General features: G+C 39.5%; 1 protein-coding gene across 1 annotated transcript in view; it reads left to right on the forward strand.

Moving 5' to 3' along the window:
* Positions 1–2,759: 2,759 nt before the first annotated feature.
* The window catches only part of LOC109420544 (uncharacterized), a 129,430-nt gene continuing 108,899 nt past the window's right edge, over positions 2,760–23,290 (forward strand). Inside the window, exons 1-2 of the mRNA XM_062851094.1 lie at positions 2,760–3,374; positions 21,550–22,042. The gene's annotated coding sequence lies outside the window, so the exon portion shown is untranslated. The remainder of the gene's footprint in view (positions 3,375–21,549; positions 22,043–23,290) is intronic.

A 23,290-nucleotide genomic window follows, 5' to 3' on the forward strand; every position in this document is an offset into this window, starting at 1 on the left:
ATGTTCAATAGTTTATTTTCTGAGCTGATTTTATGAATAAAAAATACAGGAGATGGCGACCTAATACGTGAACATATATATCAATATCACCCCTGTTGTCGTTTTATAAAATGACTCATTTATACGTAAAAACGAGCATTCTAACGGTTTGCAAGAAAATTCAAAGTAGTCAGACACTAACACGAGACAATTTCGCATTAAAGAAGCATATTAGAAATAAATCAGTGAAAAGGTCCCTAGGGGAGACTGGGGAGACTTGATCCCTTTTTCTTAATTTACCTGAAACTTTGAGAAAAAAAACACAAAACTAGATCCGATTCCCGTACAAAATGGCAGGTAAACATCTATTGCAAGTTAATACACAACAGAAGGCCCTTAAATTATTGTTAAAGTTTTCAAAACTGTGTGAGGCATGTCTTATGGTGTATTTTTCAAAAATGGGTGACACTTGATCCCTCTTTGAGCACATGGTTTATTTAAAGAGAAAATAATTCCAGAGTCTTCCTATTCATTTTCTGTTCGAGTTTTCTTGTATTTTCTATGAATATGGAGTGTTTGAAATTGTAATATTTCCTTAATATTTTTAAGGATAGAGTAAGGTGGGGCAAAAATCCGACCCTAGTTGAAAATTCAACCTATTTCAAAAAATCGAAGTAGATAAAAATAAATAAATACCGTGTGGTGATTCTACCATCCATGAGCTCAAATTTTGCTGAACAAAGTTACGCCAAATGTCTTTTCAATTTTGAGTTACAACACTTTTTGTATGTGTGTGTTTTATTCGAACTCTTGCCCCACCACTGGGGCAAAAGTTCAAATCTAGTGTTTGTGGAATTTCGCTAACCGTAGCACACTATTTTGACTCTTTGGTAATAAGAATAACTGAAACCACTTAATATTCGATGTTAGAACTGGCATACACTTGAAAATTCGATCTGGAATTTACCCAAATCAGGGTTAAATTTACTACACCAAAAATTAGTAGTTTTCCGCAATTCAGATAAAACAACATTTTTTCCAACTTTAATCGAATTTTCTCACTAATTCCATCACTCCTAGTGATAATATGTACATTTTGCAGAATTTTAGGTTCATACCTAAAGTTGCCGAATGACTCGAACTTTTGCCCCACAAATCGAACTTTTGCCCCACTATGTGTAGAATATGTTTCCAAATCTTTTTTCAAAAAGGTATGCATGCTAAAGCATCTTCAAAATATACCTAGTTACGCCCCAAAATAAAATGTCGAATTCGATTGCATTACAATTCCATTCCATGCATTGGAAGGACCATCGCATGATACAATTTTTTGATCCAAAACCAACATTTTGTCATAAATTTTCAAAATATTGATCAATTTTCATAACTTTTGGAGTGAAAGGCTGTTTTTCAAAAAGGGTTCGAACAACCTTGACACCCGAAAGAAATAATTTGAATTGAGCTCAAAAACTTGGGGAGACTTGATCCCCCTTTTGTTGGTTTGTACTAAATTTATAATTATCTGACACATTTTATCGTTGAATAGACTAGAATTCCAAGTAAATAGAGGCTTCCAAAAAGAATTTTATTTTTCACATGTATAATGTGTGTGTAATCCTCGAGGGATCAAGTCTCCCCATGTCACTGTTGTGTATACTTAGCTGAATTAATTAAAATATGTTAACAACAGCCTTATTTGGATAAATAAGTTTGAAAGTATTTTATTTGAGCTAAGTGCTGTGAAATTTTGGCACGATTTGGTTCAATTTCCACAAAGTTATTGAGGTTTTTCGGAATCGCCTAAAAGATTTCTGAAGGACTGGAAACAAACCATCAGCCGTTAAAAATAGGTAATGCAATGTACAATCGAAATCGCTTGTAGCCAAAACATAGTCGTTTGCCCAGGAGTAGTTTTGGAAAAAATATGCTAGAAGAAAAATGTTTTTGATTCCGAGCAAATATGGGGGGAACAAGTCTCCCCAGGGATCAAGTCTCCTCAGTCTCCCCTATAGCCACAGCTGTAAAAATGTGGGTATTCAGCAGGGTATTTAGCGGATTCAATTCCCGGACGATTCAGGAACTTTTCGTGATGGAAATTTCCTAGACTTCCTTGGTTATTGAGTATCTTCGTACGTGCCTACCACACGATATACACATGCAAAATGGTCATTTGCAGAGAGAGCTCTTAGTTACTGTGGAAATGTTCATGAAACAGCTGAAAGGCTTTTATAGGGGTTTGTTGGTATTTGATGTTGGCTACGTTACGTTACGCCAAGAAGAAGACAATCCACAATATTTTTCTTTAACAATAACCCAAAAAGAGGATCGATGAAGAAAAACCAACAATCAATGACAGTTAGACCCAAATGAAAAATCATTGTCGAATTATCGCATTGATTAGTAGTGTAAGCTGATGGAATTTTCATGATTAGGACTTATTCATTGTTTCCAATTCACTGTAAATAAAATTTGGTTGAAACTTGAAACTTTGATCTTCACGTGGTATATAGGACGTGCTTCTTGATTGGTTCTACGTTCTGTTCTACCCATGTAGATTCTCATTCTTGACCGAATAGTTCTGCTTACAATAAATTATTTTCCTGTATCCCATTCATGAAATTGTTATTTCTTAGTACTTGGTCACACACTTTAAAAAAAATCATGAATGAGGAGCACTTCACGAACTTTTACCGATATGACAATATTCCGCACTCACATGTGAAGCATTTCAACCGTGCCAGGAAAAGCGCGCGCGCAAATTTCAGCACTGTCGCGAGAGGAGAGAGCATTTCCGCCGGCTTTCTCGACCGACATTCAACAACAGATAAAGGACGCAGCCAGAGGCCACCCTTCGTTCGTTCGTCGTCGGGTTGTTTTGTTTCCTTTCCTTTTTCGCGATAGTGGAGCCAAAGCCAACGAGAACGAGAGAAGAGCACGCAAGCCAAGCCAGCCAGCCGGTCGGCAGACGAAACTGGATAACAGAATCGGAGGTCGCGAAAGCATCATCAGTGCACTTTTATCACTTGTCGGGTTCGGTCGAACAAAAGGAAATTTCTAACGGTCGTCTCGGAGTACAATCGGATTGTATAGTGACTTTCGGGTTCTGAAACAGTTTGTTGGTTGGAGATCTGAATCAAAGCTTTTGCGGTAGTGATTAGCGGTGGAAAAGAGAAGATTTAAAGGTCCTTCTATCGTTTTGCGAAACGAGTGTCGATTATCTCATCAAACGCGTGTTCGTGTGGTGCGGTGATTTAAACGGAGTGGCTTTTGTTTTCGGGGGATTTATTGGATTTTAGCCGCCCGAACTTGGTGGATTCCAATAGGAATCGACACTTGTCGGCGGCCGTAAAGGCCAACCATCGAGTGCTCGGATTTTATGAATGAAACAACAGCAGGTGAGTAACGGTATTCGTTTTCATTCTTTTCACGATATGCAACATTTCTTTTGTTCTATGAATACGCGCCGAATTTCATTCATGTGAATGGAACAACAAAAGTGTAGAGCTTTAACCCCTTTAAATATTTAAATGAATCGTATTTTAACGCACTTTTGCGACTAGTCTGAAGCAGTTCATAATAAATTAGTTACCATAATTATGATTTGGAGTTTTACGCGTAACAGTATTTGTATTTGTTTTTCTGTACTACTAAGGATTGAATTATTAATCCGATGATCACGTTGGTTTTCTGAGAGGAGAATTGACGGTGCTGAGTGATTACACCCGTGAAAAAAATCCAAGGCTTTCGCACTTTAACCGAATTTGCTTGAATACCCTACCAACAAAAGTAGCTGCATAACATCTTATGTAGCAAACGCTCTTCGAAGAAAGCTGGCATAAGCTCGTACAGCAAAAATGTTAGTTAGGTATGCCGCCTTTCACAGATTCATAGAGAAAATCAACATGAATATGGTTTTTTGAATAATGGCACTGTAATAGTTTTCGAAAACCTCACTCAACCTTTTTCAACCACATGAGTAATTTAATTATGTTAAAATAACTGAAAAATCCGTGAAAATAAATTTCATCCAATTGCCGTCCTGGATGAAAAGTTTGTAATTTGTAATTTTATTAAAAACGATAACCTGCCAGTATACACTTTAAATGAGGTCAAGGAAACTTACTTATTTTAATATTACTTAGGATACATAAAAATTAACAAATTTAGCTAGTTGGTCACAACACCTTTAAACTAATATCAGATTGCTGCATGATTCTTCGTCTTTGTTACCCCTGGGATAGGTCCAAATTATATTATTGCTTGACTCACCCAGAAATTCCTCAGAAGATTTGGAATGAATTTCTCTAAGATTATCTAAAATAATTTGTCTATCGATTCCTCAAGAAATTTCCCCTAGGTTTTCTTTAACCATCTATCCAGATATTCCTATAGGTATTTCTCCAGGGATTAATGTTTAACCAGCATGGGCGTAGCCATAGGGGGACAGGGGGCGTGCCTCCCCGGCCACCAGATGTTTTTAATTCGAGCCAACTCAAATATTATCAATAATTAAGAGTTCCAGAAAAAGTATCTCAAAAAATAAACTATTCTAATAATTAAAGTTTTTATCCACACTTCTTCTCTACGTCCCTACTGGGACTGGGCCTGCTTCGCTTCAACTTAGTGTTCTTTGAACACTTCCACAGTTATTAATTGAAGGGCTTTCTTTGTCTGCCATTGCATGAATTTATTGTGAGCCAAGTACAATGATACACTATGCCCAGGGAGTCGAGAAAGTTTTCCCGACCGGAACGGGTATCGAACCCGCCGTCTCCGGATTGGCGACCTTAAGGACAGACTTGTTAGAATCCCAAAATGGCCGCCGCAATGGCCGACTTTGGCACCTACTCACGATTTTGAGGGCACAAATCTCTTCGGAAACAAAACGAATGCACCTGAGCTTTGTATTTTAAGCTAATTACAAGTGAGCAAGAACAGAATAATGAAATACATTGTTGTTTGAAGCTTGCTTCTTGAGATTTGTGCGTCTGAAGATTCGATGCAATGTTGAAGCGGGATTTCAAGAAGTTTGTCCTTAACCACTAGGCTAACTGGAGACCCAATTTTCCACACTTATCAATCCTTTTTTACTCGGGAACCATAGGAAATTTCGCCAAGTATTTCTCCAAGAGAACCACTTCAATCTTATCATAGAATTTTAACAAATAACAAGCTTGGTTGATTGGCTAAATTTTGTAATGTTTATCCATGAAATACAAAAACAACATGCCACATTTTCCAGACAAGGTTGCAAACATTCATTTACAAAGATTCACATTCATTTTCTATTATCTCAGTTCAGAAGCATGCTATCGAAAAACAATGTATGGATGAATTTAACCTTGTAGTTTTATCTGAAAGTTTGCCGAATAACATTGGGGTCGCACACGCATCCCAAAGTCGTGATCGAGCTGTGAAGGCAACTTTCCACAGCGTGAATGAAATTTACATTCACCGCTTGGAGAGTTGCCTTCACAGCTCGCTCACGACTTTGGGATACGTTTGCGACCCCAATATTATTCGGCAAACTTTTAGATAAAACTACAAGGTTAAATTCATCCATACATTGTTTTTCGATAGCATGCTTCTGAACTGAGATAATAGCAAATGAATGTAATTTTTTGCAAATGAATGGTCGCAACCTTGTTTCCAGATATGCCGGAACCAGTTCCGGTAAGGAAAAGCAGGACTTTGTAGAACCATGTGCTGCTATAGAGTGCAGTTATGTGTTACTGCTACACGAATTCCACCATTATTCAATTCAAACAAACGTCATGCTAATAGCAAAACACCTGGGATTTTTTTACGAATTCTTCCAAGGACACCTTCAGAAATCCCTTTAGGCATTTACTCAAGAACTTCTCCAGGGATTATTTCAGAAATTCCTCAAGGGACTTCTCCAGGGGTTTCTTTTTCGTGGATTCTTCCATGAGTATCTTGCAGGGTTCCGATAGTGATTGTTTAAGGGTTTGTTCCAAGAAATACTTCAAGAATCCCTCCCACGATTCCTTCACATTTTTTTACAGGATTTTTTTCATAGCTTCTTTCAGTGATTCCATCATGAGTTGCTCCAGAGATTTTTTCAAGAATTCGTCTATGGGTTTAACCAGACATTCCTCCGGGAATTTCTCCAGGGATATCTTGAGAGGTTCCTCCATTGATTGTTCCAGTGCTTTTTTCGAGGATTCCTCCAGAACTTTCTCCAGGATTTTCAAAGGAATGTCCATCCAAAGATTCCAACAATAATTCGTCCAAAAATTATTGCAGACCTGGATACCTTAATATTTTTTTCCTACAGAAATTCATCCAGGAATTTGTTAAGAAAGCTTTCCTGGGATTTCCTAAGGAATTCTTCATGGGACTGCTTCCGGGATTCAGGAACTCCTGCAGAGATTCCTTCAGAACTGCTACAGGGATTCCTCAAGGAGTTCCTCCGCGAACTTTTCTTAGAATTCCTTCAGGATTTCTCTAAGGATTCCATCTGCATTTTTTTTCTGGGATTCCTCCAGAAATTTCTCAAGGGATTCTTTCTCGAATTTCTTCAGAGATTCCTCCAGGAATTATTCCTCTGGGAATTGCTGCAGGGATTCCCCTAAAAATTCATCCAGGTATTCCTTCAGAAATGCCTCCACAGATTCCTCCAGGAATTCTTCTTGATATTTCTCCAGGAGTATTTCTAGAGACTCTTTCGTTAATCCCTACAGGCACTCCGCTAGGATATCCTCCAGAATTTCTACAGAGCATACAGTGATAGACATTCGTTTAGCCGAGGCAAAAAAAAATCATTAAAGTGTCAGGAAACTCATACAAAAGATTTTATGATAAAAGTTTTTTTATCGTAGTGATAGCATATCTAGTACTGTTAAAAATGTGAAACATCACACTTACATATACACTGAAACAAAAACAAGGGTAAAAACTCTTCAAATTTAATTTTTTGCCTAGACATTCGAATAATACAATTTTTGAAATTCCATAATAAAAAACAAACAAATTTCGGAAAATATTCAACAAAATCATTTTGTATGGTGACCTGCATTATAGATCGACTTGTATATCATGAATTAGATCGTTTTTGGAAGTGTTGCCATATTAATTTTACATGCATCTCATATAAGTATGTCATAATATTGTAAATGTTTCCAAATTGAGATATGATGTAGTTATTTTTATCGGAAGTGTTTCAAAAGAATCAAATGAAAGTTTTATGACGAGTGCAAGTTGAAAATTTACGAAAAACAATGTTTTTAGCAAAAAAAAAACAACGCAAACCATGAAAAAATCACGTATTTAAGTATTGTTTTGATGAAATATGATGGTTTCACTTGCATAAATCACAGCGTTTACTACTATTACGTCTTCTAATAACTCCCGATATCTTCTAGACTGTATTCTGGCTGAAATAACATACATTGGACGGCTCACATTTCGAGAAATTTCACCGAAAGTATTCAAATTTCTAGCATGAATTCTTGTTTTATAATTTAGATGTTCTTTTCAGGCCCATATAGCCGAGGTGGTAAACGCACGGGTATTCAGCATGACCATGCTGAGGGTGACGGGTTCGATTCCCGGTCGGTCCAGGATCTTTTCGTAAAGGAAATTTCCTTGACTTCCTTGGGCATAGAGTATCTTCGTGCCTGCCACACGATATACACATGCAAAATGGTCATTGGCAGAGGAAGCTCTCAGTTAAAAACTGTGGAAGTGCTCATAGAACACTAAGCTGAGAAGCAGGCTTTGTCCCAGTGAGGACGTTACGCCAAGAAGAGGAGAGGAGGTTTCAGATAAATCATATTAAAAATGAATGTGGTTCAAATCTTAGACTCATTTATAATATATTTCTTCAAACTGAATGAAATAAGCCAATGTTTTGTCCATGTCATGCATTTTTGTATGAACATCAGCTTTTAAATAAACATGGTACAAAAATTCTGACAGTTCTTGCAGTTCTTTCACTAATCAGTCTTCTTACTCATTAAGTAATGCTAGTATCAAACAGGTATACTCCACAGGCATTAGGGCACGCCATTATTTCAACGCAGAACTATTTATTTTAGCTTTTATCATTTCCATTTAATGGTTTAACCAACCAAAAACCAACATACTCAATTTTTTCATGACATTTTATGCAACAATTTGAACATTTCTAACAATTATTCTGTGCCATATTTTCAAAACTGCTAATCTAGCTTATGTTTGAGTTTTTACAGAAATCATTTTTTTAAATAAATTTGTTTATTATCGATTCTCCTTATCGGGACATTTTTTTATAATATTTCTCTGAATCTCACAAATAAATAACCTTTTAAGGTCAAGTATCTTGCTAACACGTCATAAACTAAATGCCTTGGGGTATATCCTCGAAATATACTCACGAAATTGCAAAAAATCTATTGAAAACCAATTTTTCATTAACCTCGGCTAAACGAATGTCTAGGCAAAAAATGACATTTGAAGGGTTTTTACCCTCGTTTTTGTTTCAGTGTATATGTAAGTGTGATGTGTGATATATCACATTTTTATAAAACAGTACTAGATATACTATCACTACGATAAAAAAACTTTTATCATAAAATCTTTTGTATGAGTTTCCTGACACTTTTTTGAAAATTTTTTGGTCTCGGCTAAACGAATGTCTATCACTGTATCTCCGAAATTGCTTCTGTGATTCTTTGTGGAACAACTTATTTTAAAAATTTCTCCAAAGATTCTCCCAGGAACTTTTTTCTGAAGATTTCTTCAGGAATTCCTCCTTGTATTCTTTAAGGATTTCTTCCAGGAATTGATTCAGAAGTTCCTCCAGGATCTGTTTAGGAATTCCGTTACTAATTCCTCTTGAAATTGCTTCCGAGGTTCCTTCTGGAGTTTTTTCAGGAATTCTTCTAAGGATTTCTCAAAATTTCTCCAAAAATTCCATCTGCGATTTTTGTAGGAATTATTCCTGGTATTCTACTACGAATTCCTTAAGAAATTCCTCTAGGATTTTTTCCAGAGATTCCTCTGGGAATTCCAGCAGGGATTTTTCTGAAAATTTCTCCAGGAGTTCATTTAGAGATTCCTCCAGAAATTTCGCCAGAAATTCCTTTACAGATTTCTCCAGGAGTTCCTCTGAAGATTCCTTCAGGAATTCCTACAGGCATTCCTCTAGGATATCCTCCATGAATCCCTCCAAGAATTCCTACATTTTTTTTCAGAGATTCCTTCAAGACATCCTCCAAGGTTTCCTTATTGCATTCCTTTATGAATTCCTCCAGGCATTCCTCCAGAGATTTCTCCATAAATTGCTTCCGGGATTGTTCCTAGAATTCCACCTGGAATTCCTACAGAAATTCATCCAGAAATTCTTAAAGGGATTTCTTCAAGGACTTTTTTTAGAGACTCGTGCAAGAATTTCCCCAGGAATTACTTCAGAGAATCATCTAAAAATTCCATCAGGAATTCTCCTAGGCATTCTTCCGAGTAATTTTACAGGCTTTCTTCTTGGATTCTTGCAGAGATTTCTCTAAGTTTTTTTTTTTCAACGATTCCTCCAGGAATTCCACCAGATATTCCTCCAGGAATTGCTTCAGGGACTCCTGGGATTGCTTTGGAAATTCTTTGTGTGATTCCTCCAGAAATTCATACAGGCATTCATCCAGTAATTAATCAAGGAATTCCCCAATAAATTATGTCAGCAGTTCATCCAGGAATTTCTCCAGGAAATCATTCAGAGATTCTTTCAAAAATTCTTCCAGAATTTTCTCTAGGAATACCTTTTGGAATTTTCCAGGAATTCCATATTGAATTTTTCCAGATCTTCCTTCAAGAATTGATGCAAGCATTCCTTCAGGAATTCCGCTAAAAATTCCTCCAGGAACTTCTTAAGGCATTTCCCAGGGATTTATCCACGAATTTCTCTAAAAATTCCGCAGAGATTTCTTCCGGAATTTCTCTAGAAATTCTTCCAGGAATTTCTCAGGGGATTTGTTCAGAAATTTCTCCCAGGGTTCCTCTAGAGATTCCTCCAGAAATTTATTCAGTAATTGTTGTAAGAATTCCTTCAGAAATTCCTTCAAGGATTCCTCCTACAATTTCCAAAGGAAAATCTCCAGGAATTCCTCCAGGTATTCCTCCAAGATTTCATTCGAGAATTTCTCTAGGAACTCCTCCGGTGAATTCTTGAGGAATTACCTCAAGAATTTCTTCAGGAATTCATCCAGGAATTGCTCCTGGGACATTCTTCAGAAACTATGCCAGCAATTTCTCCAGGATTTTCTTCAGAAAATTTTCTGGGGATTTTTTTTTTCAGAAATTCTTCCAGGAAATTCTCAGAGAATATCCTCAGGATTTTTTCAAGGATTCCTCGAGCCATTTCTCCAGGAATTTCTTCAATGATTTCTTCATGAATGGTATTCCTCCAGGGATTACTTCACGATTTTTTTCAGGGATTTTTCCAGGAAATCCTTCGAAGATTCCTCCAGGAAATCCTCTAGAGTTTCTGCAGAAAATATTTCAAAATTCCCCTGGAGATTCCATCATGGATTCCTCCACCAATTACCACAGGAATACCTCTAGAAATTCCTCCAGGATTTTATCAAGGAATTTCTCCAGAAACTCCTCCAGGAATTACCCCAGGAATTTTTCAGAAATTCCTTCAAATATTTCTCCAGGAATTGCTTTCGGATATCGTTCAGAAACTATGTCAGCAATTCCTCGAGGGATTCCTCCAGGTTTTTCTCCAGAAATTTCTCCTGAGATTCCATCAGGAATAGCTTCAGGGATTCCTCCAGAAATTTCTCCAGGGATTTTTCCAAGGATTCCTCCAGGAAATCCTTCGAATATTCCTCCAGGAAATCCTCCAGTTCTTCCAAGTATTCTTCCAGGACATCCTCTATGAATACCTTTTCAAGAATTTTTCAGGGATTTCTCCAGGTATTCCTCCAGGGATTTCTCCACAAATGTCTTCAAAGATTCCCCCAGGGATTCTTTCAGGAATTCCTTCGAGGGTTTCTCAAGGGATTTTTTTTTTCAGAAATAGAAAAATAATAGAAATAGAAATCTCCCAGAATTCCTCTGGAGTTTCCTCTAGAAATTCATCCAGTAATTCTGTCAAGATTTCCTCTAGAGATTCCCAACGCAATTCCCACAAGAATACCTCTAGGAATTCCTCTAGTCATTCTTCCAGGATTTTATCCAGGAATTTCTCCAGGAACTTCTCCAGAAATTCTTCCAGAAAATGCTCCAGGAATTGCTACGGGAATTTCTCCAGGAATTGCTTCTAGACATCCTTCAGATGTTATATCAGCGATTCCTTTAGGAATTTCTCCAGGAAATCCTTTAGGGATTTCTTCAGAGATTCTTCCAGGAAATTCTGGAAGGAATAGTTTCAGGATTTTTTCAGGAATTCCTCCAGAGATTCCTGCAGGATTTTTTTCAGAGATTCCCCCACGAAGATCTCCAGGGATATTCCCAGAGATTCTTCCAGGAATGTCCCAGAAATTCCTCCAAGGGTTCGTCCAGGAAATCCTCCTGGAATTTCTCAAGGGATTTTTTCAGGAATTTCTCCAGCAATTCCTCCCAGAAATCCTCTGGAGATTTCTTCAGGCTTTCTTCCAGGGATTGCTCCAAGAATTCATCCAAGAAATTTCTCCAGGAATTCCGGCTGGGTCTTATCCAAATATACCTCCAGGAATTACGACTTTCAGAAACCCTTCAAACATCTTTTCAGGAATGTACCCAAGAACTTTTCCTGGGTTACTGATTTTTTACAATTATTCCAAGAATTTGTGGAGGAATTCCAGCGAATAGTATTGGAAGATAATTTAGAAGGAATGCAACAGGATCCAGGAAATTCTAGGTTAGTCTTCAAAAAAGATCGTAATTTCCAAAAGATTTCAGCTGTACTTTCTTGTGAATGTTTTATAGACTTTAACAATATAAAAATCAGAGCAAAATAATGCATGATCAAATAAAAATCCTTAATCTTCCAGAAATTGGTTACCGCTACCAACATCACGTTGATTTGTGTTAAGTGTAGAATTAGCTTTAGTTAAAATACACAGAAATAAAAACCAAAAAAAAAAGTTGATTTGTGTAGATCAGACGAGCTTTTTTTTAAAGTATTTAACAAAATACAACAGCGTGACAGCTGTAGAATTTAATAATGCTTTAAGAATATAATGTTATTGTATTCAATTTCATCGTGCTGCGTTTAGTTATAAAAGCTAGTAGGTACAAATTTGCTAAAGGTGCTTGCACCCCCCCCCCCCTGACCGAAAAGCAATTTTTCTGTAAAAAACTAAAGAACATTTCTCACACAAAATCACTATTCTCTTCAAGATGTCCAAGTTGTCTTCGTTCCTCAATACCAATTGCCATTTTTGTACATATAACAAACCTACCACCCCCTTCTCCTACTTTCCCGTCCAGTTGCTGCTGTCTGACCATTTAACATTTTTGAAAATCGATGTCAGTCTAGCTGACAACTCTTCTTAAATTTATCCCTCCCTAAAATATATTTTCATTTGTTTTGGTTATTGCTATGGGAACTCGCTAATAACAAGACTTTCATCGTAGAATTGATGAAAGTCTTGTTATTAGCGAAACTGTGTTCAAAAAATCAGAAATATTATATTCAGCTTTTGTTGCATGCTAGAAGACTGGACATCTGTCCTTTACTATGAAATATATGTGACTGGTAGTCTTTTGGTAATTGATACAAATCTCACATATAATTCAAAAACTGTTCTGTCTAAAGAATGTCCGTTTCTGGAACCAGCATGACAAGTTCTGAATGTTGGACAAAATTCTTAACTTTCGTTTTATTTTGTAAAGTAGTATAATCCAAGCTATTTTGCTGAAACCGTTAATGTTATCCCTTATTGAAATCAAATAAAAAAAAAATGAACTTGTTATCTCTATCTGTTCTTTCTACGCACGTGCCAATTTTGACTAGCATCAATCGGTTTATGTGTCACGCTTGTAAAGCATTTGTTTCGTTTCGACCTGTCTGTTCCAGACCTGGCCAATTACGTGATGATGACACATCCAGATAATTATCATTACGTTGTCTACGGTTCAAAGTACAGCTTAAAGCTGCCCAAGTAACCGAGAGTCTTCTTCATTGTTACCCTTTCCCAAAAAAAAAAACGGAAACACAATTGTTTCAATTGAAAGACATTTTCGGGTCTCGTGTCTTATCAGCCACCACCCGTGACGAATGAATTGGCAACGTTTTTATGCAGCCAGCAATGTTTACCTGTGCATAATCGAGACACTTTCGTTTCGGACGCGGTGTTTCCCATTTTTACCCCTCTGTTTTAATTCTGCTCAAAGTCCCTTCTTATCAGCTTTTTTTGTGTCTCATTATAATAGCTTTATTACGTTACCTGAGCTGTACACACAGTCAGTCAGCCATCATACAGACAAGATATACACCCATATTGCTGATAAAAGCCAAACGCATGCAGGAGACGTGGTGGAACGCAATAAATTAGCGAACATCGCCCGTTATCTGGAGCCGGAGCACGAGAACAACTCGGATCACCCAATTTCGGAGACAGATTTGTTTTATTTTGATCGATTGCACTGGAGGTGACTTATCAGCGAACTCAGTACATATATGCAGAAGCTTTGTGCGAGTGGCGAAACAATGTCGAGTTTACTAACTAGTAACGTTGTTAAGGGATCATTACTTAGATGGAACGTAGTGGACTACAATTTATTTGAAGACCTATTAAGTTCTTTTCAATTGGCTTCTTTAGTGGTGTTGAGATAATTCCATATTCTGAATCTGCATGCCAAACTGAGCCGAAATCCAAATTTTCATCAATTTTGGTGCCCGGGAACCTATTTAAAAATCAATTTGAAATTTGTATGGGAGCGATTTGTCGAATCACCCCTCGTCGCATTTTGTACTGAGCGGAGCTGTCAAGCAGTTGCCCAGCTGTCAAAAGGTGTTTAAAAAAAAAAATCTTTGAGATTGATTTTAGATATCAAAATAAAGTTTTAAAAATCTGAAAAAATCATACCGGCTCAGAAAAAGGTGCTCTTTCGTTTAAAAATAAGAAATCATTGAAGTTTTCTTAATTTAAAAACCCAATTGAAAACAGTCCAGTGCTACAAAATCGCTGGTATATCTCTGATTCCTTACTGAACATTATCTACCCCTACCGTTATTCCGGCATAGGTGCGGCGTGAGGTACTTTATGTTCAAAGATATCAAGACTTTCGGGATGACTCGCTTCAACGTCCACTCGTGAACGTTTAGGGCAACTCTAAGGATCAGTGTGTTACGCAACGCAAATGTTGTCTTCGTTTGCATACTACGAGACTATAGAAAGCAGAAGGATGCCTTTTCACTTCGAGATCATCGTTATCGCTCGTGAATAGAGTTACAAGGTACAATAATACCTCTTTTTTATAGAATGAGAAAATCTGCTGATAAGATACCCAAGAGGTGGTTCCTCGGGTTAGGGATCGACCAACTAAAAACTCATTCTCTCTCTTCCTTACTTTCACGGTACACCCATTAGGGATGACTTCGAGAAGGGTGGACCATACATGAGTGAGTACACTCTAATGGTAAACGTTCCACCAGCTACCGCCTTAAGTTGTTCACTCTCCCTTGGAGGCTCAGGTCCTGGCCAGTACTTAGACTACCCGTTGAACTCATGCTCCTGGATGGGAAGGGGTGCCAACTCAACTAGCTGTTGTTCGGCTCGTCATTTTCTCTGTATTTCATATACGATCCGAGAAACCGTAGAAGTAACGGAATCCCAGTTGTCCGCTCCCGTTACACATCCTTTCAACAATGTTGTCAGACGTGATATCTCTTTCTCTACCGCATACCTCCCGCATACTCGACCTTTGATTCACGAAACGTGGGCATTCAAAGAGCACATGGTCCGCGGTCTCATCGCAGTCTGCCTGCACACTCCGGACATGCGAAGGCAGTTTGGAAGGCACTTGCGTGTCCGCATCTGTGCAGATATATACCACCTAAAGCATACATGGCCTGACAGATATTGTGTCAAGTGAAAATTGACCTCGGCATGATGCCTGCTCATCCACTTGAACACGTTCGGTATGAGCCTGTGTGTCTATCTACGCTTACTGGAGTCTGGCGATTCGCCTCGCACCTCTTATGCCGCGTCGTTCGAAGCACTCTTCATATACTCTGCCACCACTAGTGCTATGGGCATCATGCCCTCTAGCACACATATCGCGTCCTTTGAGACCGTGCGGTATGCGCTGAACACCCTAAGGCACATCAGCCTGTGGGTACTCTCGATTCGCTTCACATTTCGATTGACCACTAGCACCTTCGACCATGCAGCGGCGCCATACCGTAGTATGGATACCACTACTCCCGCGAGTAGCTTTCGCTTACTCGAGACCATTTGACATTATCTTTGACAATGCCATTATCGCCATGCTTGCTCTTTTACACGCATATTCCATGTAGTTTCCGAATTTCAGCTTGTCGTCGATTATGACCCCCAATTGCTTCAGTGAGCGCTTAGAGTTGATCATGCACCCGCATGTCGTGACCAGTGCTCTCCAGTATCCAGCATAGGTTAACCGGGACTCCTAGGTGGTGTACATATGGCGCACTCGATGGCGGCCCAGCTGACGCTGTTGAACGCGTTCTTTACGTCCAGCGTGACGACCGCACAATAGTGGATTCCTTCTTTTGGAGCACTATCTCGGCCGTTTTGGTAACAGCCCTAATAGCGTCCATTGTTGATCGACACTTCCGGAAGCCGAACTGTTTATCCGAGAGGCCAGAGTTCTCGGGTTTCTCAGTATAGACTATCAGCCTCGACAGAATGATCCGTTCCAATAGTTTTCCGGCGGTTTCCAGAAGGCAGATAGATTTGCATACCGATGGGTCGCCAAGTGGCTTCCCGGGTTTGGGTAATAGAACCATTCTTTGCTTTTTCCACTTCTCCGGAATTCGCCTCTGTCTAGGCACATCTGCATAGCCATCCTGAACATGTAAGGGCTAGCTGAAATTTAAACGATTTTAGAATGTTGTAATATCTGCTTACGTAGAAATTACAGGTATTCAAAAATTTGCGTAATGTCTGATAGTCAAGCAGCTCCAAAATGCTTTGAAATCAGCACCATGCACTTCAAAACATGTTTGGGAGTGTATTCAAGCACTTCAACAATAAGCTTACTGCAATGAGGTGAAATTGTTTTGGATTCCAGGACATTGTGGAATTGAACGAAACGAGCAAGCCGATATGCTAGCAAGATTTGGGTCATCATTTGGGTGGCCCAAATACAAAAATGTCAAAAAAAATACATGGGGCACCTCCTAGGATTATGCCTTTGGGTGAGAATAATAACCTGTGAAAGATTCAGCTCAATCGGTTTAAAATTGATCTGGCGCAAACAATTTCAAGTCTGTATGGGGTTTTCTGGCCAAATACATGGGAAATTGGATAACCTAAAGTCAGCACGTCGGTTTGTAACACTAGATTTGGCACAGAATGTAATAAGGTAGTTGATACTCTAAAGAAGAAGATCAAACCAAGGTAAAACTTAATTTAGTTGCGCTTCCAGCCCACGGAAGGAGGATGAGAAATCTGTACCCTTGTCAACTCTCGGTTGTTGTTTAGCAGCACATGTTTGTCGCTCTAAACTTGCGCTCCAACAGGCAGCTATGTTTTTCTTCATTTCATTTGCTCGCGTGAACGAGTATCTAACCAAATGAACGTGCCTTAATTTCTTTGTTCGGTGCCACTTTAGCCGCCTTGTAGACCTTACTTCGTTCCATTCTACCCTAATCGATGCGAGATCTTTGCATCCTCCTTTTAGCTCTTAGGCAGGAAGCGTGGAGTCCTGCGATTTCTGGATACCGCCAATACACCGGCTTGCGTACTTAGCCTTTCTTGGCCGCCTCCTTCTTCAGCATTAGCATAATCTCTCCAGTCCTGATGCGCCGTATGCTTTTTACATCCACGCTCAGTAATGAGAGACGATTTTCGCCTCGTATGGCCCCTTAGCATCTCGGCGCATGTATCCGCCTCAGTTTTGAAAATCAGCGCGTCGCTCCGTTCGCGCTTTGCCGCTTTGGGCTGGATTTACTTTTCTCAACTTCTTCTTCTTTCCATCCGTAATCCAAGGGTTCTCCTTCCCTTGGTCCGGTTGGCCTCCGTTTCTCTTAGGGTTGGGTTCCCGGGGATTGGTTTCGCAACCGACATGGGAACCTGGTTGTGCGCACTGGCCGTCCCTTTCTTCCTCGTCGGCTTTCCGCCCGCCTCTGTCGGACGCTTCTTGGGCAGCGTTTCTTCGGCAGGTTTCAATCATGCAGCTCAAACCGTAGGACGGTTCGACTTCTCTGCTACGGCTCCGGCGAGCTGCATGGTTTCAGAGCCGGATCAGCGTTAATCAGGAGTGTTCATCTGAACCTACTTCCACCCAGTTGGATGCCTAAGCTGAGCACACATCAGGATCGTACTTTAAGGCCATGCCACGGGTTTATTGAACGAAAAACAGCGCCGACATTAGCCCATCCGCCGTGTTAAGTCAGTATCACTCGACCTTACTAAGAGGATAGAATGCCGTTGCTACCAGCTCACTTGTGCGTAGTTGCCTAAGCTTGTACCGTCTCAGTAACTAATTACAAAGCAAGACCAGTATCGCTGGCCATAAACTACGAAGACTCATTTTAACCCATCTCAGAGCTAGGGGACACCACCCCACTACACCCCCCCCCCCCCCCCCCCCCACCTTGACTTTTTGGATTCTCTGAAGTCAAATAAAATTTTCAGCAAATTTTTTCGTCATCACACAAGAAACATACTTGCCGAAGACACCATAATGATATGACGTAAACATTTTTTGCTATAATATTTTATGACTTGATGCATTATTATTTTCAAAACTCAACCTATCTGTAACTTTTGTATCGACAGTTATTACCGAACTTTTTCAAGGTTTTAAAAGTTGAAAAGTTTTGTGGTTCATCACACAAAAATGAAAAAAAAAAATGGTTAAGGTATAACTGAGATATGGCAGTCTAAAGTTGACTAGGTTGTATGTAAAAACGGCTCTGGTGCATTTTTATTGTCCGATACTGTAGGTATTCATGCATTATGATGATCTCATGCACTGTATTCTATCAATTAGGAATCTAATGCATCATACTGATATGCACCATCATTAAATTTCATGCACCATCAAAGCTTTCCAAGCACCATTTCAGCTGTTATTATATCATCTAGGCATCTAATGGAACATTATGGTGTAAGCATCACATAAAATACTTTTTTTTTGTATTCTATGCACCATTTTTGCAATTCGTACACTTAACCATGCAATATGTTGATAATCTTCGAATAACGGTGAAAACTAATGCAGCATACTAGCATCATGCACCTTCTTCACAGCTTTCTATGCACCATTTTGGCATTCACTATATCATCTAGACATCTTATGCACCATTATGATGTGGTTAACATTTGAATTTGATGCACCATTTTGGCATTTCACATACAAAATAGCGGTCCAGGTACTATGTTGATTTCTGTGCCACATTGAGTTACCTGCACCATGGCACGAATTGCAAGTGCACCTTAGTATGAAACATGTTGAGTATAACAGAATCATGGTGAAACTGATACACCACACTGACATCATGCAGCTACTTTGCATTCCATGCACCACCCTGATGTTCACAGTATCATCTAGACACCATTTTTGAATCAATGTCTGATGCGAAATCATGCAACATCAATACATTTCATGCACTACTAAAGGTCTTCGATACTAGACGAATACATAAAATCAAAATATTCACCGAACAATCCTCTCAACAGACAGACAGACAGACTATTCATGAACTTGTTACAAAATTAGAAACCACACTTGACAGGTAAGAAATTGTTCTTGTAGCATTTCTTGATAATGAGGGTGCTTTTGATAATGCATCATACAATTATATTGAAAATTCAACGACAAAAAGATATTTCAATCCCTGGGTAAAAGAATAGGTTATGGAAATGCTTAATAATCGAAAATTGTTTGCTGAATTGGGAGAATCATCCATTATAGTAAGGATCACAAGGGGTTGTCCTAAAGCATCTGTACCCTCACCCTTGATAGTCACTTGTGGTTGATGATCTTCTCAATAAATTAGTAGAAAAATGCTTCGAAGTCGCAGAATAGATGCATGAAAGCCATATATAAGCTCCCATTTCTCTATCCAACAGTCAATTTATATAACAATACTAGTCAAAAGATTATACCAATATGTGCACTTTATGATTACCAGGTTTCGGTCATAACCCATCGTATTGTTTGTATTAAAGACATACACCACAATTTCATCCTTGATAATGCAATCCATCGTTATGAAACTAGGAATTCAGATAGAATAGTTGCTTCAAATTTCAGTTCAGAAATAGGCAGAAGAAGATTTACATCCAGTGCTCCTCGTGCATACAACAGCTTACCCAATGAAGCGAAGAATTGTTATTCCCTAACTTGTTTTAAGCGAGCGCTCAAAGAACATATAAAAAACAACATAGGTAGATATTTGTAATAATAAATATGAAAACTGGCAACAATCACTACCGCCGCGGCGGTGCACTTGAGAGTTTTTCGAGGAACAAAAGTTCATTAAAATTTCACGTGCGCTGTTATGAACTCTGTAATGATATCAAACAAATAAACTATTTTTTGAATAGTTAAAAAAAAACATGGGTGTACCACAATAGACCACAGTAATAATCGCAGTGGTTCAAATCCCGACAAGCGTAATCGTGGCAATCACTATATCATCCAGGCATCTTTTGCACTATTATTATTGTTACCACCTCGAGGAACTCCTGAGGGAATCCTTGGAGGCTTTCCAGGAGAAATCCCTGGATGAATTTCAGGAGGAATCCCTGAAGGACCTTCTGCAGGAACTTCTGGAGGCATTTCTTAAAGGAGTGCTTGAAAGAATTCTTGAAGAAAACTCTGAAAATTACTGGAGAGTCGCTGGAGAAATCTCTGAAGCTATTAAGGAACCCTTGAAGAATTTCTTGGAGGAATTCGTAGAGGAAAGAATTTCCTGCATGAAATTTCTGGAAAAATATTTGGGGCTTCGGTGAGGAATGACTGACGGAACTTCTCGAGGAATTTCTGATAGAATTCATGGAGGATTTTTTGAAGGTATTTTGGATTGATAAATCCCTGAAGGAGTTCTTGAAGAAATTCCTGAAGAAATTCATGGAGGAATTCCTGAAGCGATTTCAGAAGGGATTCCTGAAAGAGTTTTGCGAGCTTTTTTTTAGAATTTTCTAGAGGAATTTCTGGAGAAATTCTTAGAGGATTATCTGGAGGAATACATAGATAAATTCCTGGAGAAATCCTGAAGAAATTCCCGGAGCAATTCTTGAAAAAATTCTGAAGAAATTCATGGAGGAAACCCTGGAGGAATGTCTCGAAGAAATCCTGGAGTAATTTTTGGGAGAGTTCCGGATTCTCTGGATAAATCCGTGGAGGAATTCCTGCAGGAATCCCTACAGAAATTCCTGGAGCAATCCCTGTAGAAGTTTCTGGAGGTATTTCAGAAGGAATATCTGAAGGATTTTCTGGAGGAATTCCTGACGGAATTTTTTGAGGTATTTTTGGAGTAATATTTTGGGTTTCCTGGAGAAACTCCTGGTGAAATCGCTGTAGAAATTACAGGAGGAATCTCTGTATGCATGCCAAGAGGTATTTCTGGAGAAATTCCTGAATTCATTGATGAATTCCTGCAGGAATATTTAGAGGAATTTTCTAAGGAATTTCTGGACAAATATTTAAGGCATCCTGGAGGAATGTCTGGAGAAAATCCCCGAGGAATTTCTGTGCTGAAGTAGCACAGATGTTGACTAAACCAAAAACACGTACACGTTTAATGCTTCCAGTTCGCTCTTTGAAGTAAGCATGACGCTAGACAAAGGATTAGCATGCAACGCCCAGTAGTGGCACAGCCGAAAACTTTTCCTAACAGCTGCGGCGGGAATCGGAACCACGCTTCTCAGTACGTAGCAACTAAATGCTTGGTGACACTAGCCGCACGACCACGAAGCCACACAACACTAAAACTAACAAAACTAAAACATAATGAGTGACACAAAAACGGACTTGCAGCGGTTCTCAGGATCGTTCATGACTAGTAAATACATAGGTACCTAACACATGTTCCAGGATAAAAGCTAAATGAAGTGATGATGCCAATGGAGTGATTCCAGTGAACCATAACAGTTTCCCAGATTTATCCGGTCTCATTGAGCAGCATCCCATGCCGGGACAGGTCCCTTGCCAACTAGCACACTTTCTCGCCACTTAAATCTAATCCACCGAGGAGTGAACGCGTCGTCTTCGTTCATGTGTACGACGCGTCGCCCAACCACAACCTGGCACGACATCGATCAAGCGTTTTATTAGCTTCACAAATCACTGTTCAAATAGTCCATATCATGCTGGCCGGCCATAGTTTACTTCTGATCTGGGTGGAGGGTGGTGGGAATAGTTCGACCGCACAACAGTCTCTCCTTAAGTAATGAGATTTCATCTTTTTCTTATCTCTCTGACGTTTTTCAGATGCGCTCATTCATTAAACCCCCAGGACGTCGTCGACGTGTGCTGCAATAGCCATCCCCAGTCGGCGAGAACAGACCACGAGCGGTGCATCTTTCAATTTGGCTCGATTTAAATTGAATAGAATTGGCAAACGGACCCGGGTGTTTTTTTTTTCGGTCCTTCGAGAGTGAAGTTGGTGCGAGGCGCGTGTGACGACTTTTATTCCCGACTACGATGGCTGACAGCCGGCAGCAACGTGAATCCCATTTTGTGATGTGACTAATTGTGCCTTCGTGTGCCCGCGTTTGCATCCCGGTAGAAAATCATCGGCGAAAGAAAAGCCGTTAGAAACGGAAGAAAATTATCCTAGCGGCGGCCGACCGGACCGGTACGAAAACAGGACGCCAGGCGGTTTGGCGGAAGAAGTGCGCGCGTGAGTATCGGTGGCGAAGAAGAGGAACACCGTGTTGCAGCAGAGAAGAAAAAAAACGTTGTTTGTGACTTTTTGCAGGATGTAAGTCTAAGTCTAAGTCGATTACTACTGATTTGATTTGTTTCTATGTATTGCTTACAAAATTTCAAGTTATTGCTTTAAACCGATTTCAACGATATACAATCAATTATTTGAACATGAACATTTTCTCTACATTTTTGGATTCATTCCGTCATTTTCTGTGAAATTTATGTTCTGGTCAGCTTTTTTTTTGTCTAGTATTCGCTACGTAAGGACGTGTTTTCTCCAACCGTGCGAGTTACTTTTAAACTATCGATAGTCGATCATTTTAATTCGTTTCACGTTTGTTAAGTGCATCGTCTACTGCCTGGGGTTACCGTAGCTGGTCTACGGTCGCAGTATTTCGTGTGTGTTTTTGTTACGCCGAACTTTATCGTGAAAACCGCGTTTTTTAATCTTGTGAAAAGCCCCCCTCATCCTGCTTCGCTTAGGGAGAGGGGGTTGTGAGCTCTACGCTAGAACTCATTACTGCGCTAAAGCGCTTTCGAATGAAAAAGGAGGTTGCAGAAGGGCAAACGCCTCATACCGAACTCCCCTGAACTCTACCGACCTTTGTGTTGCTCGTTTTGAGACTCGATCGACGAACATTGCGTGATATCAGACTACGTTGACCATTAGTGTGTACTGTGCCTACTAGTGTCGGTGGGTGACTGAAGGCTTGGAAACTCGCCTACCTTCGGTACCACGAAGAAGAGAAGAGAGAGCACAAGAGAGCAAAAAAAAAATCGATCTGTGAACTTGAATGCTGTCGCGTGTGAGAAGCAAGTGAAGAACGGAGAAGAAATAAGTGAACCGTGATATTTTCTCTCGGAAGGAATAAGTGAGATCAGTAGGTGGTGAAATACTATCTTGGATAGCGGTTCCCAAACAATCACATCGCAACTCTGAAAGTGTTCAAAATTTTCCTGTTTTCTCGTTCCAAAACACCTACAAGCGACTGGTGGTGGTAATACTCCTCAAAAGGGGGGGCCGCCATGGCGGCTAGCTCATGGGGACCAACTCCCACGTCATGGGGAGATGGTCCACCAGATGGTTTAAATCCGACACAAATCGATGGATCGTACACAGGAGCTACACTTCCTCACTACATGGATACAGAACAAAACTACGGCGAACTGCATTTGTTGAGAATCTCCGGAGTTGATTGTCCATTACCAAATGTACCTTTTATCATACGGAAATCGGTGCAACAATTCGCTGGTGGGCGCATAGAGGGTGCCTTTCCAGAAGCCAATCGGGCCACCTATG

The sequence above is a fragment of the Aedes albopictus genome, chromosome 2 (genome assembly GCF_035046485.1).
Source record: "Aedes albopictus strain Foshan chromosome 2, AalbF5, whole genome shotgun sequence".
NCBI lineage: Eukaryota > Metazoa > Arthropoda > Insecta > Diptera > Culicidae > Aedes > Aedes albopictus.